Here is an 18,370-nt window from a genome sequence, read left to right on the forward strand (position 1 = left end):
TCTTAGCCATTCAAGGTTTAGTCAATAAAAAGGATCACTACTCAAGAGACTTGCCATCACCAACCACATCTTCTTCAAGTCAAGTCACCAATAACCTTGCAATCCTTTCCATCTACAATAGTACCAACCCATCCTTATTTGTAGCATCAGTAGAAACACCATCTTCTTCAACAACTATAGTTATTCACAAGTTTCATTTTTTATTCCTTCAATTTAACTACCAGTTTTTATAGCTATTTCATTGATAGTCCTCCTAGCATTTTATGACCACCTTCAATGTGACTTCCATGGGACTACACTTGTTAACTATAAGTTGAGAGGGAAAATTCAAAGCACAAGTATGAGAAATTATTTTGAAGTGCTTTAGTAATTATTTTTGGCACTTACATTATTTTTGGTACATCTTTAACACATTATTATTGTGGTTATATTATTAGGGCTAGGATTCGGTAACTTATTTAGGGTGGCACCCAGTTTGTATTTTAGGATTTACACCCCACTTTGCATTTTAGGATTTGTGTCCCTTTTACGAGAAGAAACAAACAAGAAATATGAACTTAATCATTGCATTACACCTAGGGGACCTTAACTTAGACATGTATGATGACCTGGGTTAGCCAGATTTGTCTCTAACCTTTTAGCCCTCTTCCATTTTTCCCAACATTTACTTAGGGCACATCAAGGTTATGACACACCTAGGGAGTCTCAGCTCATCTTGGTTAGACATTTCTCCTTGAGTCACTTGCACTTTTACCCTTTGCACTTGGTTAATCTCCCCAATAGTGTCTCTCCAACATCAACAACAACAACTACATTAGCATGTGTATGCATGTACTAGAACTTTCCCTTAGTAAGTACTCGTGAGGGAGGTTTTTATTTTTAGGTAGAATAGTTCGTAAAGATTCTAAAGCCATTCCTTGTACTTCAATAAAAATTATTCCATCTTCTAGAATTTGTGATTCATTTTCCTAGCCATTGAAGGTTTACTCAATAAAAAGGATCACTACTCAAGAGACTTGCCATCACCAACCACATCTTCTTCAAGTCAAGTCACCAATAACCTTGTAATCCTTTCCATCTACAATAATACCAACACATCCTCATTTGTAGCATTAGCAGAAACAACATCTTCTTCAAAAACTATAGTTCTTCACAAGTTTCATTTTTTACTCCTTCAATTTTATTACCAGTTTTTCATAGCTATTTCATTGATAGTCCTCCTAGCATGCTTTGTCCACCTTTGATGTGAGTGCCATGGGGCTGACACTTTTTAACTATAAGTTGAGAGGGAAATTTCAAAGCACAAGTATGAGAAATTATTTTGAAGTGCTTAATTAAGTAATTATTTTTAGGCACTTACATTTTTTTTGGTACATCTTGAAGACATTATTATTGTGGTTATATTATTTTGTGAGGGTTGTGTGGCTCACAAACCCATGCACATTTCATCATCCTTTGCGATTGTATTTTTCATACTTGCAACTACTATATGGTTTGCACTTATGGATTTGTAATCAAATTATCATAGCTAGGTCTATTAGGCTAAGGTGTAGAATGCAAAAGGGACACAAATCTTAAAATGCAAAGTGGGGTGTGAATCCTAAAATGTAAATTGGGTTCCACCCTAAAGAAGTGACCAAACCCTAGCCCGAATTTTGGTTTATATATGGATGGGAGGTCTCAATTGTATCTACCCTTTTGGTGCTTTCATGATATGAAAGCTTTGCCAATGTAACTAGTGAAGCTTTCTATTTTCTTCTTCTATTATATAATCTTGCTTCCATTGTTGAGAGAGAGAGAGAGTGAGAAATAAATGTGACATAACAAACAAGAGATATGAACTCAAGCATTGCATTACACCTACGGGGCCTTAACTTAGATATGTATGATGACCTTGGTAGGAAGATTTTTCTCTAACCCCTTAGCCCTCTTCCATTTTTCCCAACCTTGACTTAGGGCACATCAAGCTTATGACATACCTAGGGAGTCTCATCTCATCTTGGTTAGAATCATCTCCTTGAGTCACTTGCACTTTTTCCCTTTGCACTTGGTTAATCTCCCCAACAATGTCTCTCCAGCAACTTCAACAACAACTATATTAGCCTCTGTATGCATGTACTAGAACTTTCCCTAAGTAAGTACTCCTCTATGAGGTTTTCCTTTGTAGGTACAATTCATCGATATTCTTAAGCCATTCCTTGTATTTCAATAAGAATGATTCCATCATCTAGAATTTGTGATTCATTTTCCTAGCCATTCAAGGTTTACTAACTAAAAAGGATCACTACTCAAGAGACTTGCCATCACCAACCACATCTTCTTCAAGCCAAGTCACCAATAACCTTGTAATCCTTTCCATCTACAATAGTACCAACCCATCCTCATTTGTAGCATCAGTAGAAACACCATCTTCTTCAACAACTATAGTTCTTTACTAGTTGCATTTTTTACTCCTTCAATTTAATTAGCACTTTTTCATAGCTATTTCATTGATAGTCCTCCTAGCATTCTAGGTCCACCTTTGATGTGAGTGTCCTAGGACTAGCACTTATTAACTATAATTTGAGAGGGAAAATTCAAAGCACAAGTATCAGAAATTTTTTTGAAGTGCTTTAGTAATTATTTTTGGGCACTTACTGTTGAGATATCGAGCTCCACTCATGATACGCCAGGGTGACCGTTGTGTATTTATGTCACCGACTTGTCAGTTGCAGATGCGGTTGGTACACCGCCCCTGAATAATAGCTACATGATAGCTATCCTTATCTACTCTAGTTCGTGGCTCAGTTAGTATGCCATCTTAGTTAGTTGAGTTTGGTTTGAGACCCATATCTAGGGTTCTTCTATTTCTTTGTACTTGAGTTCTTTTGGCTTACACAACTAAGAAGAGGAAAACTGTTTGCAGCCTCCACCTTTGTGTGTATTCCCCCATTGTGCAAGCAAGAAAGCTACAAGTGAGACTCCTTCCTTCTCTCCCACAATCTTGACACTTACATTATTTTTGGTACATCTTGAAGACATTATTATTGTGGTTATATTATTTTGTGAGGGTTGGGCGGCTCACAAACCCATGCACATTGCATCATCATTTGCGATTGTATTTTACATACTTGTAACTACTATGTGGTTTGCACTTATGGATATGTAATCAAATTATCATAGCTAGGTCTATTAGGCTAAGATACAGAGTGCAAAAGGGACACAAATCTTAAAATGCAAAGTGGGGTGTGAATCCTAAAATGTAAAATTGGTTCCACCCTAAAGAAGTGACCAAACCCTAGCCCTAATTTTGGTTTATATAAGGATGGGAGGTGTCAATTATATCTGCCCTTTTGGTGCTTTCATGATATGAAAGCTTTGCCAATGTAACTAGTGAAGGTTTTTATTTTCTTCTTCTATTATATAATATTGCTTCCATTGTTGAGAGAGAGAGAGAGAGAGAGAGAGAGAGAGAGAGAGAGAGGGAGAGAGGGAGAGAGAGAGAGAGAGAGAGAGAGAGAGAGAGACCGATGAATAATGGAACCTTTAATACAAGATAGACCCATGGATACCTAGTCATATCGAAGTTCCATTATTCATGTTGAGTGTGAATGGCAACAAATGGTGTAATGTGCTTGCCTATTGGCTGTCTAGGCACATTTTTAGAGGTCCAGGTCTAAGCAACATTGCCCAACCCACTAGCACTCCCATGGAATGTCATGGGGTTTATCGCTTAGGGTTTCTCGAGTCCACCTCGCAATGGAACGTTTGCAGCCCATTCGTGGCCGCAAACCCACTAGGATCGACCTGAAACTTGTGCCTCTAGTGGTCAAGGTCTCCTGATAGCATTCTAGCATGGGGTCCTAGACATTACTTTACACAGAGATACCCAAGCCAAATCAGACCCATGCCACACTTGGTTGAAAGAGAATGGGAAACGAGGGATGCATTGCTCAACCTCTCTACCCGTAGGGCATAGTCCCATTCCGGTCCCCTAAAACAACATGAATCAGGTTCTAACCTATCAATACTTAAAGGTTGAATTATGGTAAAACTTTGTGAGAAGCCTCTCAGCTCTCTAGGACCACTGTGCCATAGGACAGACATGTTCCACCCACCCACTTCCCTCAATAGGCGTTCTTTAGTTATCTAATTAGGTCCTATCACATCTATGGTGACGTTTAAAATCAGCTTCCTTAATTAAGCCTTTAGGAAACAGGGTTCATTCTTGTAATTTACAACACAGCCACAAAAACAGAGCAAGTAGTCCTTTTGACAAACAAGTTCTTTAACTTATCTTCAAGTTAGTCTTTGTCTCCTGCCCATACAAGAGATTTATATATCCCTTCTGTCCAACAAAAGTACGCAGTCCAAATTACATGGCACCATAATTTCCATCCATTATTGTAAGAAGCTAAGAATAAGGAATTAGTGTAAATAATATTGATATTATGCCATGTCACACTGACATTGGTATAAAAGGAGAGGATATGTAATTTTACACATCTTTTTGACACAATAATACAATTACAGACTTTCTCTCCCTTCTTGTTCACAGCTTCTATAGTTTCCCCTTCTTTCCTATCTTTATCTCTCTAAATCTAGTCTTTCTCTCTCCTCATCACTCTTCTTCTCTCTCTTCGTGCAGCCTTTCTCTCTCTTTTGCAATCTTCTCTCTCCTCTTTCTCTCTCCCTAGTTCTCTCTCTGACAAGTGGTATCAGAGCCTAGTTTTTAGATCCTTCCTTTCTCTCTCCTTCTTTACATTTAGTTTATTGTCAGTTTCAGGAAACCTTACTGTGCACATGTACAATATTGAAGAACCACAGCAGTCAAGAAGTACTAGACATGGCAGCTTTCTTGGACTCCACACAAGCTATGCCAGGAGGTTTGATCAAATTTGAAGGCATGGAGACAAAATGGCAGCTCGTTTTTCAACTTTGAGGAAAATTTTAGGGGTTTTGGGTGAAGGAGGTCACTAGAGAACTTGACAGAGGTTTAAATGGGGTTACTCTCCAAAAGTGAGTCCTCTTCTTCTTCAACTTTCAAGCTTCTCTTCAAGCTTTCATGGTGCAACCAAGATCTCTACTTCATTTCTTGTCACGAGCTTCATCTCTCTGCTATAATGGATAGCATGGGACAGTTCCCTGCTTGCTAAGCTTCAGATCAAGCCCCACATATAGCAGTATTCACAGCTTTATCTTCCTTGCTAACTGATCTTCATCTTGCTGAAGGGAGCAACCATGGAGCTCTCAAACTTGATGACGTTGTAACCTGCATTATTACCGCTCCCTGTCTTTAAGCAAAGGAAATCCTCTCCGTGTGCAGAGAGAGGGAAGGAAACGACAGGCCGTTGAAGTCATAAGGAAGCACCAGCATCCTTGTAAAGACGGCTAGAAACGACAGGTCTTTGAAGTCATAAGGAAGCACCAGCATCCTTGTGAAGATGGCTAAGCTCTGCTAACCACCTGCTCAGATCGTCTTCCTCTGGAGCCTCCTTCACAAGAACAGGTGCACTAGTGGACGGCTGTGGAAGGCCAATAGAAATCTCGAGACCGTAGTCATCAGCAACCTGCTACATCAATGAATTGATCTCATCCTCAGGGGTGGACAGGGATGTGCTTCCAGCCATGGCGGTCTCTACAAACTCGGCCTGCACCTTCATATTGACAAACTGCTTCTCGAAATTGTCCATGGTTTCTGACATTTTCTGCAGATTGTTGCTCGCCAGGACCGTATTGAGCGATTTGACAATGGATGCCATGGATTTGGTGATGGTGTTCATCTTGGCCTGTGTATCAAGGCGCGAGACCATGGCATCAAGGCGCGATGCAAGGCGCAGGTAGTTGAGCTGCTCTGTGCGCTTGCGGATGGCATTCTCTGCATAGATGCGAGCACTATCCACGTTGCCCTTCTCAATGGCCTTCTTCACCTTGAGCTTCTCGCTTTTCTTGTCTTTTTCACACGTGCGGGCCTGTCTCTGTAGGGTTTTGGATGTGAATTTGAGCTCCATGATCTGGTTGAGCAACTTCTCTGTGTTTCCCATGGAGATCAGCTTGGTGTTTGTGTATTACATAATTTCATCATGGACCCTGCTACTTTCTGGGTTTTCTTAGTCGCAATGCATGCTACCACGAATCTGAGCTAAAGACTGTAAAAAAGATTGTCCTTCAGATATGATAGCAGGAGGAATTCGTGGCAAAGAAGACACGGTCGGGACAACAGAATGATGATCTTTCCATGATGCAAGTGAGACTGTAGGGAATAAGAACCTTCAATACAATATTAATGAGTTTGGGAATCTCCCAATTCCCATTTTTTGAATACTAAAAAGGTGGCACCCGGATAACATGCCCATAAGTTTCTCAAAATCCTATGATGTGTCCTATCATTGGAAAGCGCTTGAAAAATGGAATCTATTGAGCTATAGAGCGCTCAATTTGGAGTTATAGCGTTCAAGTTATGACAAATCCAAAGATTTGACCATGTGTCCCAAACTTATGGGAAATTCCCATTTTCCCCAATATGGTGTTCTTCTCTTCAACTCAAGCCAGCATTGCAGATTGTTGGTCACTTATGATGATTATAGTGTTCTGGCCAAGCTTCCATCAGAGTCAACATCTATGGTTACCAACATGTGGCATCCAGTAGATCATGTTTTAGTCCTTATGAGCTTTCTGTTGAACATCGATTGCAAATGTCACCTGTACAAAATGGGGCTGTGAAAATGTGTGGCAATATCAATCATCTAGCATAAACAAGCTTATCACTCATTCCTTCATCCTCCTAATTGTCTTCATCATCATCTGCATCAGCAACAACAGTAGTAGGCTTCTCAGCCCCTTTTCTTTAACTTCATCCCAAATGTGCTACAACTCCCTGAGAAGGAGGGAATCGCAAGTTGTTTCAGAGAGTAGGGTGTTCAAGCATCACACTTGGCTTAAGATGTACAAACATGAAGTTGCGAAGATGGTTGTGCAACAATGTATGATGAGAAGAGCTGTTGTCAGAAGGTCTTTCTCCCTAGAGTGATAATCGAAGGGGAACTGTTGAGCTTGTCATCGTATCATCACAAGGTAAGGTGCACTAGCATCTCTCCAACGATTGGGATCCACAAACTGAAGTAGCAATTGAGGAAAGAATGGAGAATTTACAGTCAAAGTTGATTAGAATGATGGGATCAGCGTGATCAGCAACATCAAGTGCTTTCATACAGAGGTGACATAAGGGAAGTTAAGGACCGTGTTCATCTCTGGCACATCATATGGTGGTGCATACACAGTGGACCTTTCACAGCTTGTATTCTCTGCAGTGTCTCAGACTGTGAAGGATTTCCAGTCGGTTTTTGGAGATCAAGCAGCATATGCATCAGAACTTGTTCCTTGGGCTTCAAATGAAATGACAAACTTAATACTAGTTGCTTTTCACAGAGTTGGAAACAGGAGGAGATGGTCTACCAACTTCACATCTCTATTCTAAGGGTCTATCTCCAATGTTTTTTTTTATGTCCAGTTCTGCAAGATCCAGATCAGCAGTTTCAATGTATGCTTGTGCTCTTCTGTATAAAGCTTTAACATTCTGTGAGTCCATCTCAAGCACTTCACTACATGCTTTTGCAGCTTCCTTGTAGTCTTTCAGCTTTAACTTACAGGTAGCATTGTTAAGATAGCAGCTCACTTTAACAGTTTTGGCCTGCTTCTTTTGTTCATATGAGAAAAAACTGCCATATTCAATATACTTCACTGCCTTCTCATATTTCTTGGAAGCCCTGGCATACTTCCCAAGCTTGTACAACGCATTTCCATGAACTAGCTTGGTGAAAGAGTTTCCAAGCATCTCCACAATTGACACAACCATGTTATGTTTGGTCAATTCATAATCAGACTCTTGGTAAGTCAGCGTTGTGGAAGAGTTTTCACAGGAAGGAGCCTTTGGAAACAGATCCCCATAAGCATCTTGTGCCACAGTGGAGCTCCCGTGAGACAGAATCCACCTTGACCTCATTGACCTTGCAAGGTCTCAACTTCTTTGAGCCTCAAAAGTAAGTCCATATCTAGAAGGGTCCAAGCTGTATGAAAGGGAGCAGACAAGTTGGCAGCTCAGTCTGCAGAAGCTCTGGCCATACCTGTCCAAACATTGATGAGCCTGGCAATGACTCCAGTGATGAAGGATGTAAACCTGAATGCCAAGCTACTTGAGACAGCTGTCTCCTGGAAGTGATTCCAAGGAAGAGATGAACCAGCTGCTATTAGAGGCATCAATGCTGATCTTAGCAGTCGATATAGTTTATTGACGCAATTCACCTTGTGGAAGACAAGAATAGAAATAGACAAGTAATGCAGCCTTGTTGATGCTCATCAAACAAGAAGATTTTGAAAGCAACTTGACTACAATGGTAGCTGAGATCAATAGCTCCAGCTCTAGTGAACAAGGTTGGCTTCAAACACAGGCTAAAATTGACAAACTTGGAGTTTTAACTGATCAATGTATTGCTCTTATGAAGGCGGTTATGGAAAAAACAGCAAGACCTGAATCAAATGCTTGTGCTCATGTATATGCTGATGGTACACTTGAATCAAATGCTTATGCTTATGGCCAACATGTATATGCGGATGAGTATCATTCCATTGAGCCTTGGCAGCAGAATGGCTATTATAGTCAACAGGCTTATGCTTATGAGCATCCACCTCTTCAGCAAAATAGTTATGATTATACTTGTGAAGCTCTCTTGGTTGACCAGCTCAGTTCTTATGGATGTGAGAGAAATGGTTATGCTTATATCAGTACCCTTCTAGCTTTGATCAACAGCAAGCAAGTGATTATGACCGACATTATGCCAATACCTATGCTCATGGATTTGCCAATCATCATACTTATGGACAGCCTAGGATGCAAGGACATCATTGTAATCATGTTGGACAGTCTTCATGCAATCTTGGATAGCATGTTTATGGGCAACAATATGACCAAAGTTTTGGTAGTAGGCATCAGCAAATAGATGTATTTGGACAACAGCATGAACATTTTTGTGACATGTATTCTCATAGAGATTATGGACAGCATGACCAATGCTCTGGGATCAATGATCAAAGGCAGCATGCTTATGTATGTGAGCAGCAAACATCAGTGGAAGCAAATGCATATGCTCAACCAAACTGTCCCTCTGATGCGCAGCAGGGCTATTATCACCATATGCAGTATGGACAGCATGAGCATTATGGTCATGAGCATGGACAGCCATCTGTTGTACATGATGAGCATGGACAGCCATCTGTTGTACATGAGCAGCAAGATGACTATGAGAAGCATGTCAAAACTATTATAGAGCTGACCAATGGTGATGAGTAGGTGTGTAAATTGCTATTTAAGGCTAAACACGTTAGACACCTTACTAGTGATACAATACGGGAACTGCATGCTACGAGCTTATGCTATCGATGTGCTAAGCCACTATCTTGTAATCACCAAGCCACATGCAGGGCAAAAACTGCCAAAATATTCTTGGTATTTGAATATTATGATGCAAATGATGGAGAAGACCTTGTTGAAGACCATTTTGGTATGAGTCCACAACAAGAACCTCAGTTCAAGAAAGCAGATCATGGACAGCATGTGGATTTGGATGATCATCATGGAATGGTGACTTCAGCCTCATATGCTTCAGTTATACAGAGCATGGTGATGCCTGAGAGGCTTATGGAAAAGTTAGTGAATACCATCATGATGATCATGCTTCTAGCTGTACTTGACTTTGATCTTATGAAAGTTGATCCAATGCATGGCAACGATACCACTTTCCCTTTTGATCCGGGTGGCTATAGGCTGATTTTGACCCTCTGTATAGATTAGTACTACTATTGAATATTAGGTAATCTTTTCTTTTACCACTTGTAATGCTGTACAGAGTAGTACTTTGCAGCCCCCTACTTGGCTATACCAATAAGTCCGATATTTGTTTTTGAGGACAAAAACTTCATTTTGAGTGGGGATGGATTGTAAGAAGCTGAGAATAAGGAATTAGTGTAAATAATATTGATATTATGCCATGTCACACTGACATTAGTATAAAAGGAGAGGATATATAATTTTACACATCTTTTTGACACAATAATACAATTACAGACTTTCTCTCCCTTCTTTCTCACAGCTTCTATGGTTTTCCCTTCTTTCCTGTCTTTCTCTCTCCTCGTCACTCTTCTTCTCTCTCTTCCTGCAGTCTTTCTCTCTCTTCTGCAGTCTTCTCTCTCCTCTTTCTCTCTCCCTAGTTCTCTCTCTGACAATTATCTAGAATAGGATATTTCAATGCCCTAGATATTGGGCTTAGGTAGTCTACAACTCCGTTTCAAACTCAGCAAGGGGTCTCCAGAACTCCACTGACCCCAAGCGACCTAGGAGTGAGACACAAATTTTTGTGGTTAGCCTTTTCACCACTTGACCTTCGGCCTGTGAATCGAGCAGTGCCCTATTGGAGTAATCTGTAGTGCGATCTTGAAGATGATCCACCCATTCAAAATATCCTTCCTTAATTAATCCATTTAGGAATCAAGCACAAACAAGGCAATCAACTTAATATCATCTTCGAGGAAAAAATTCCTTTATTCCCCATGGCAACTTGTCATTATTGACCCTTGCCATGCATTTACCATCAAACACAAGTAATTGGAATAATCATCCAAACCACAATCCAACAATCAGTTGAGAGTAAAAGCATTTAGTGTGTTGTTTGATTAACCAATGGAGCAATGGTATTCGTTTCCAAACATTGCAAGAATAGACACAATAATATTTCCTTAACACATTTTCTCTCCCCCTTGAAATCAAAGGGTGATACTATGCAAAATGTTTCTTAACACTCCCTTCCCTCAATTAATAAGGCATAGGTTAAGGGTTCCAACATTGTACATGACATAAGTTCTATAGATCACTTACATTGATCGATAATCCAACCCCGAATTGGATTGACTGAAGTTGTAGTTAACTAACGGATCTTAGGACATCTCAGTTTCAATCCTTATGATTAATTTCTTGTACTAGGCCCTAGTCAAGCCATGAAGCAACGAGAAATTATTCCCATATATCAACATGTTATAGACCTAACGTGTAAATACATGATAAGATAAGTGCGAGATGATTTCAAGTAACTAGACTTTGACAAGCTTTGCATTGAGCAAAAATCTAGTTTTTCTTATTATTTGGGCTCTTGGGCTAAGTACTTTTGAAGTATCCAAACTTTAAACTAGGACTTCCTATTCCCGATTCTTAATATCATATTATTTTTGCAAGTATGCTAGTTGTAACCCTTGACTAGTTCCTCCTTGTAATTGCGCTATCAGCAAATGGATCATATGCAACTAAGTTGGATTAAAAATAATAATCGGAATGCCAAATTATAATAATAGGAATAAGTTCAAGCTAATCTTTTGCATTAATTCGTGCGCATACCGAAGTGATATAGCTTATGACTCGCGAATAGGGAAGATGGCAATTCATACCTAGGTATTCGATACCCAATGTTGCATTTGTATTGACAGTAACGCCTTGACCAATGGCTCCATTGCTTGACTCAGGATTCCCATTGGTGCGTGTCATCCTTCATTTTGGGCCCATATTTTGGCTTGTAAATCTCTTTCTCCCTTTCTTTCATGGGAGATATAGCATGGTGGTGACTTTCTTCTACCGCGATGGGAGGGGTTAAGCTCGCGGATAGGAGGGGGGTAAACATGTGTGGTCACCCTCTAAGGAGGGGAAAGGAAGGAGAACCCTCAGAGACTCTCTCTCTCTCTCTCTCTCTCTCTCTCTCTCTCTCTCTCCTCTTCTTCAACTTCTTTTCTTCTTCTCCTCTCTCTCGCTCTCCCTCTCTCTTCTTCTCCCTCTCTCTTATTTTCTTCTTCTCCTCTCTCTCTCCCTCTCTCTTCTTCTTCCTCTCTCTCCCTCTTCTTCTCTCCTCTCTCTCTCCCTCTCTCTTCCTCTCTTTCTCTCACTCCCTCTTCTTCTTCTTCTTCCCTTCTTCTCTCCTCTCTCTTCCCCTCTCTTCCTTTTCTTCTTCTTCTCCTCCTCTTCTTCTCCTCTCTATCTCCCTCTTCCTCTTCTTCTTCTCCTCCTCCTCTCTCTCTCCCTCTTCTGCTTCTTCTTCTCTTACCCTACTTCTTCCCTCTCTCTCTCCCTCTTCTAATTTTCTTCTTCTTCTCCTCTCTCTCTATCCCTCTTCTTCCCTACAGTGTCCTGGCCCCTCCTCTAAGGCTTCATATGTCTTTTCATTATGATAGGGGGGAGTTTTATATAATGGGGGGAGGGGGGAGAAAGAGTTAGGGAGAGAGGAAGAAAATGCAGAGAGGAGGTGGGACTAGTGGTGGGATCTCCTCCATCTATGTTGCATGGCAGCGGGAGTAGGCCTGTGGCCTTCGTCATTGTCGATTCTCTCCTTTGTGTTCTTCATCAACTCCTCCTTGCGCTTGTCGTCATCCTCTCATCCTTTTCCCCCCCTCGCCACCTATCGTCAGCGGACGACTGGGGGGGATTTTTCAATTAATTAAAAAGGGGGGGGTGCTTAACTCAGCGATGGGGACATTACATCCTCTCCTCCTTAGAGAACTCGAGATGTCCTCATCTTGGAAGAACTGGGGAAGACAAGTATCAATGGGGCTTAAGGATTGTGGGTTAGGACCCATCACACATTCATTGCGACACTCTGATTACTCATAAGCATATGGTCTTTTAAAGAAACCACTTATTGTATTAGATATATTCGAGTTTGGATTACAAGAGAAAATTTATTATAGTTACATCTTATGAATATCTTTTACATCTTATGAATATCTTTTAAGTTTTTCCTAAGTATCTGGTATATTCTGGATCATTGGGGCTTGTACAATTTCATTCCTGGTAAGTTTAAGTTCTCTTTGAGTTCTATTGGGACAATTAACATAGTTATGTCCAATGTTGTGGCACTCGGAGCATCGATGTTTGGGGTGGTTAGAACATTCCCTTTTGAAATGACCTAACTCCCTATAATAAAAACAACATGGAGCTTTATCACTTGTGGTCACAAGATTCCTGGTCATCCTTGGTAGGATTTTCTTCATTAGACCAAATTGCCTTAGGATCCTTTTTAGCATATCAAAGTGGTCCTTTATCTTGGGAACTCTGTTTCCAGATTGTCCTTTCCTTAGTTCAGGACTAAGCTCCATGGACAATCATCTTTTCTTGTAATACTAAATAATTCTTCCAAGCTTTGACATTCTGGTAAGACCCAATCCATATTAGTTGAGAAAAAATGACTTAAGAGAAATTCATTGCAAGTTATAACTATCATTCCTTGCTAGAGTCTCTCTAATTATTTGCAAGTTCTAGGCTCAAAATAGTTGCAACTCATATTACTCAGGATAACAGTAGTTACAAGAGTAAAGCTTATTCAAATACAAGTTGTATTATATGTTGATAAAATCCCCGGAATTTCTAATCATCTTGAAGAGGTGTAGTGGGTTCTAAGTCTTTGTTTTCATCTGATTCCTCTATATATCCGAAGATGACACTTGTGTAGCTTCATTTTCTTGGAGGATCCATATCTTTTGGACTTAAGTCAAAGCAGTTTGCTTGGATGTACCCTAGCTCATTGCAGTGGAAACATCAGCACTTGGGACATCTCCTATGGCCCTATCTCTCTGCACGTATGGCATCTCTTGCCCTCATCTTGGGAATCCTCTTTGTCACAATTGCTCGAATTAAGTTCTTGGATGATTGGCTTTTCTCGAAATAATTCATCTTGCAATTCTATTGGATGCATTGCTTCAAGACAGTGGTTTAGAGAAGTGTTTAGGCCATGGAAAAACTTGGATACTTGTTGCGCAATATCGATAGGTGGCGTGTATTTTAGTAGGGTCACAAGCTTTGAGTAATAAGTCTCCAGGGATAATTCTAGCTGCTTTAGCTTGAAGAATTCATTCATCCTCAAAATCTGGTAGGTCAGCGGAAGGTAACGTCCACATACAACATCTTTCAGCTAAGCCCAAGTAATTGTGAATTCCAAAATACTTTGATCCTTGCACCATTTCTTCCACCATAATCAAACTTGGCCAACTAACTTAAGTTTGGCTATCATTGCTTGGTTGGTAGAGGTAGTTCCCGAAGTAGAGAAATAATCATACATTGATCCATATCTCCACCTCCGTTGTGACATCTATCCCTTCTCCATCAATCTCGGGTACCTAATTTTCTTGAGAAGGAATTTCTTCTCTTGCATATCAGCATTCGTGGGTGCAAAAAGTGCCTGACAATTAAGTCATACCACTTAGGTTATTTCTATTTAGGATACGTCTACGAACCATACATTAATCAATCATGTATGATTACAAAGTTTCACTCTGATACCAACTGTAACGTGCTCACCTATCGGCTATCTAGACATGTTTTTAGCGGTCCATCGAGAGATAGGTCTAAGAAATGATGCATGGCACTCCCATGGAATGTCATGGGGTTTTTCACCTAGGGTTTCTCGAGTCTGCCTTGCAACGAAACTTTCGCAGCTGAACCCACTAGGATTGGCTTGAAACTTGAGTCCCTAGTGGTCAAGGTCTTCTGATAGCATTCTAGCATCGAGTCTTGGACATCCTACTTTATGTAGAGATACCCAAGCCAAAGTAGACCCATGCCACACTTCGTTGAAAGAGAATGGAAAACGAGAGGGATGCCACACTTTCCGTGGTTGGCCTTTTCACCACTCGACCTTTGGCCCATGAATCAAGTAGTGTCCTCTTGGGGTAATCCACAATGCAATCTTGGAGATGATCCAGCCATTCAAAATATCCTTTCTTAATTAATCCATTTAGGAATCAAGCACAAACAATCCAATCAACTTAATATCATCTTTCACACCATATTGGGGAATATGGAAATTTCCCTTAAGTTTGGGACACGTGGTCAAATCTTTGGATTTGTCATAACTTGAACACTTTAACTCCAAATCAAGTGCTCTATAACTCCATAGATTTCATTTTTCAAGTGCTTTCCAATGATAGTTCACATTCATATGGCTTTGAGAAACTTATGGGTATGTTATCTGGGTGCCACCTTTTTAGTATTCAAAAAATTGGAATTGGGAGATTCCCAAACTCACTAATATTCTGTTCTTAGAGAAAAACATTCCTTTATTCCCCATGGCAACTTGTCATTACTAACCCTTTCCATGCATTTACCATCAAACACAAGTAATTGGAATAATCATCCAAACCACAATCCAACAATCAGTTGATGGTAAAATCATTTAGTGTGTTGTTCGATTAACCAATAGAGCAATGGTATTCCTTTCCAAATATTGCAAGAATAGACGCAATAACATTCTCTTAACACATTTTCTCTCCCCCTTGGGATCAAAGGGCGATACTATGAAAAATGTTTCTTAACACTTCCTTCCCTCGATTAAGGCATCGGCTAAAGGTTCAAATATTATACGCAACATAAGTTCTATAGGTCACTTACATGATCGATAATCCAACCCCCGAATCAGATTGACTGAAGTTGTAGTTAACTGCCGGGTCTTAGGACATCTCAATTTCAATCCTTATGATAATTTCTAGTACTAGGCCCTTGTCCAGCCATGAAGCAATGGGAAATTATTCCCAAATATCAACATGTTAAAGACCTAACGTGTAAATACGTGATAAGATAAGTGCGAGATGATTTCAAGTAACTAGACTCTACCAAGCTTTGCATTGAGTGAAAATCTAGTTTTTTTAATTATTTGGGCTCTTGGGCTAAGTACTTTTGAAGAATCCAAACTTTAAACTAGGACTTCCTATTCCCAATTCTTAATGTCATATTCTTTTTGCAAATACGCTAGTTGTAACCCTTCGCTGGTTCCTCCTTGTAATTGCGCTATCAGCAAATAGGCCATATGCAACTAAGTTGGGTTAAAAAGAATAATTGAAATGCCAAATTATAATAATAGGAATAAGTTCAAGAAAATCCTTTGCATGAATTCCTGTGCATACAGAAGTGATATAGCCTATGACTTGCAAATAGGGAAGATGGCAATTCATACCTAGGTATTCGAACCATACCCAACATTGCATTTGCATTGTTGATAATGCCTTGACCAATGGCTCCATTGCTAGACACGATATTCCCATGGGTGTGTGTCATCCTCTGTTTTGGGGCCATACTTCGGCTTGTAAATCTCTTTCTCCCCTTCTTTCGTTGGAGAGATGGCATGTTGGTGACTTTCTTCTACCGCCGGAGGGGTTAAGCTCGCAGATAGGAGGGGGTAAATACGTGTGGTCACCCTCTAAGGAGGGGGAACGAAGGAGAACCCTCAGAGTCTCTCTCTCTTTCTCTCTCTCTCTCTCTCTCTCTCTTCTTCCTCTTCTTCTTTTCTTCTTCTCCTCTCTCTCTTCCTCTTCTTCTCTTTTTCTCTCCTCTCTCTCTCTCTCCCTCTCTCTTCCTCTCCTTCTCTCTCTCTCTCTCTCTCCATCTTCTTCTTCTTCTTCTTCTTCTTCTTCTTCCCTTCTTCTCTCCTCTATCTCTTCCCCTCTCTTCCTTTTCTTCTTCTTATCCTCCTCCTCTTCTTCTCCTTTCTCTCTCTTCTTCTTCTTCTTCTTCTTCTTCTCCTCCTCCTCTCTCTCTCCCTCTTATTCTTCTCTTCTTCTTATCCTCCTCTTCTTCTCCTCTCTCTCTCCCTCTTCTTCTTCTCTTCTTCTTCTTCTCCTCCTCTTCTTCTCCTCTCTCTCTCTCCCTTTTCTTCCGTCCAGCATCTTGGCCCCTCCTATAAGGCTTCATATGTCTTTTCATTACAATTGGGGGGGGGGGGGGGGTTTAATATAATGGGGGTATGGAGGGAAGAAAGAGTTAGAGGGAGGGGAAGAAAACACGAAGAGGAGGTGGGAGTGGTGGTGGGATCTCCTCCACCTATCCTGCATGGTGGCGGGAGTAGGCTTGTGGCCTTCCTCATTGTCGATTCTCTCCTTTGTGTTATTTGTCAACTCCTCCTTCCCCTCACCATCATCCTCTCGTCCTTTTCCCGCCCCCTCGCCACCTGTCATCGGTGACGACAGGGGGGGATTTTTTCAATTAATTAAAAAGAGGGGGATGCTTAACTCAATGGAGGGGACATTACAAATGGGATGAGACCTTGAGTGACTACCAAATGTTACCCTATGCTATGAAGTGTTTAGTTTATTACATGAACAAACCTCCATTGGACTTATACTTGCATCCTTAGCATTTAGTATTCAGCCAAGATGTTCTCTTCACAATGATCATGAGAGAGACCAATTCATCAAAAAGTGAAAATGACTTGTGTACATATACAGAAGTGATAAATGATTTCCAAGACTTCTCATTATTAAGTCTACCCAAAGTATATGAAACCAATTAATCATCATTAGGCATTGCATCAATAGGTTAAGGCATCTACAATGCTTCTCACTTTCAAAGCATACTCATTTACAGGCATCTTCCCTTTCTTCAAGGTATTCAACTTTGGCTTGAGTAGAATTTTGTATGCCTTTGTGTTTACTGAAAACATATTCTCAAATATTGTCCAAGCTGCATGTGAAGTTTTTGCATTTTTTATATACCCCAATGTAGTGTTATCAATGACTACAAATAGCCAATACATTACCTTTTTGTCTTTTGTATTCCATTATTTCCATGCATGTAAATCATCTGTAGTTGCTTTCAGTTGACATAGTCAAAATGATTCTATACCTTGAAACTGCTATCTCTAATCTTGTGGGTCTAAAATGGTGTATGAAATGGTCTTATATGGCCAAAAAACTATGGAAAAGCCCTTCAAGTTGCAAAAAAACTAGTGAAAAATCCCTATAAGGCCTATTTGCAAAATATAAGCACTCTTCTCATACACCAAATCTCACATCAATTTGAGATTTTTGAAACTCTTCGATATTCTATTTAACATGGATGCTAATGTGCCTCTATAGGTATTATCCAAGAGAAAGACTAAAGGAATGGGAAAGCCTCTTACCCATTACTTGCTTCTAGCTACACTCCTCAGCAAAATGGAGTGACTAAAAGGAAGAACATGGTGATTATGGAGGCAGCTAGGGCCATGGTGAATGAGAAGGACATGCCTTCGTCTTATTGGGCCGAAGTAGCACTTACCATTGTCTATGTTATGAATAGAACACTTACAATAGGAATACATGAAAAGAGACCTTACAAGCAACTATATGGCTACAAGCTTGTCATTCAACATCTCAAAGTATTTGTTAGTATTGCCTATGTTCATGTTCTAGATGAAAAATGGAAGAAAATTGATCCTAAAGCAATAAAGTGTATTTTCCTTGGATACTCATAGGAAAGAAAGGCATACAAGTGCATTATTCTTACTACTCTAGAGATATTGCTCAGCCGTTATATCATGTTTGATGAGTTAGCATC

General features: G+C 40.2%; 2 pseudogenes; both read right to left on the minus strand.

Moving 5' to 3' along the window:
• Positions 1 to 5,393: 5,393 nt before the first annotated feature.
• LOC148020258 (ESCRT-related protein CHMP1B-like) lies at positions 5,394 to 6,026 on the minus strand (annotated as a pseudogene).
• A 1,421-nt stretch (positions 6,027 to 7,447) lies between these two features.
• LOC148020259 (70 kDa peptidyl-prolyl isomerase pseudogene) lies at positions 7,448 to 7,981 on the minus strand (annotated as a pseudogene).
• Between the last annotated feature and the right edge of the window lie 10,389 nt (positions 7,982 to 18,370).

Source organism: Lygodium microphyllum, chromosome 19 (assembly GCF_053477565.2).
Source record: "Lygodium microphyllum isolate KBCC chromosome 19, Lygodium_microphyllum_v1.1.10, whole genome shotgun sequence".
In the NCBI taxonomy this organism is placed as follows: domain Eukaryota; kingdom Viridiplantae; phylum Streptophyta; class Polypodiopsida; order Schizaeales; family Lygodiaceae; genus Lygodium; species Lygodium microphyllum.